The sequence below is a fragment of the Pteropus alecto genome, unplaced genomic scaffold (genome assembly GCF_000325575.1).
Source record: "Pteropus alecto unplaced genomic scaffold, ASM32557v1 scaffold79, whole genome shotgun sequence".
NCBI lineage: Eukaryota > Metazoa > Chordata > Mammalia > Chiroptera > Pteropodidae > Pteropus > Pteropus alecto.
In genome coordinates this window covers 18,218,840-18,220,398 of record NW_006494612.1, presented here as the reverse complement: position 1 = coordinate 18,220,398, position 1,559 = coordinate 18,218,840, and the positions used below count along the sequence as shown (strand labels likewise).

Below are 1,559 nucleotides of genomic sequence, written 5' to 3'. Positions count from 1 at the left end.
TGAAATTAAAAATATAAGCCCTGGTTTCTTAAAGAGGTTAGAAACTTATTAGTGTTTAATTTTCAATAAAAAATTATTTAAATTTTTTTAAATTTATTTTTACAAATGTATAGATCTGAATTGTCTCTCAGAGACACTAAGATGTTACCATACTGAAACATAAATGACATCTTGATTATCTCTCAGATGTAACAAATGTGTGAAAAAGAGAAAAGAACTGTTAAACTGAGAATATCCATTTTACAGTCATATTGCAGTTAAGTTTTTAAATAATGTTACATAGCTGTCAGAAGAAAATGTTAGTTATATCACAGAACCTCCACCATTTGGAAAGATATCTTTTATGAGTGAAGGGGTTTTATTTTTGATTAGTCATTATGGTTCTGAGAAAAGGGTTTGAGTTGTATGGCAAGGAAAAATGTTGGTATAGGATTCATGTGGTGATGCCAACACCCTCATCATTCCTCTTAGCAAGATTCATATTTCAACCTGTGCTCCTGCTCTGCACTATCTGGACATAGGCAGAACTCCAAGCAAAAGAAAAGTCCATCCATTTGAATAAAACCTCCACAAGGTGAGCAGGTTTGGCCACTTACTTGCCTTTAGGCTCTAAGATTAACCTCAGCAATACTCTCCTTAGGGAAACCCATTCTTAACTCTTCGAGTCTCTGGATTGGATGTTCCTCCTGGGTGTTCCCATAAAGTAGCCTGCTCGTCTCAGTCGAGAACTTTATATATTGGATTGTGATTCCTAACGTGTGCATGTGGTCTGCTCAAATGCAACCTCTCTAAGGACTTATTTATATTTTCAGTGCCTTGTATCATGACGGGCACAGAGGAAAGTTCGACAAATGTTTGATGAAAGAATAATTAAGCGTTAGAGTAGAAAAAGGATGACCAGGATGATAAACCTACTTAGGAAGAAATCAGAGCCCTGAATTAAGCTTCATTTAAAAGGAAAATGAAAATGTTAGGAAGCAGGAGCCTCTTTGAAAATGGGGCCATGATGAAGGCCCACACTCACAGGTTCTAAGATACTTATATGAAAAGTCATTGGAGAAGGTGAGAAATTATGATTTGCCTTTTTAAGATATGCCCATGTGGTCTACGGCCATACTACCCTGAACAAGCCCAATCCCTTCTGATCTCAGAAGCTAAGCAGGGTTGGGCCTGGTTAGTACTTGGATGAGAGACCATCTAGGAAGACCACGTGCTGTAGGATTAAAAAAAAAAAAGATATGCCCATGTGGATTTTGACAAGATAAATAGGTTGTTTTACAGTAGGTTTTAATTTTCTTTCTGGATTATTAAAATAATTCATACTCATTCTTATACATTAAAAATGTACATAATTATATCTCCAGTTGGAGATGGAAGAGCAGGGTGATCTGAAAATAGGGAGGCATGTAGCACTGTGAATATTTGCAGCAGGCACACTATGATTTTGCCTATAAAACACTGATTTCTTTTTTTGGTAATAGTACTCTGATTTTCCTTTGAGACCTCTTCTCGCTCAACCCTATTTTTGTGATTTAGCTGGGAAACAGCCTGAAATATCC

The 1,559-nt window shown here is 36.4% G+C and overlaps 1 pseudogene; it reads left to right on the top strand.

The window, feature by feature from the left end:
- The first annotated feature begins 1,103 nt into the window (after positions 1-1,103).
- On the top strand, positions 1,104-1,222 carry LOC112474350 (annotated as a pseudogene).
- Positions 1,223-1,559: the final 337 nt, after the last annotated feature.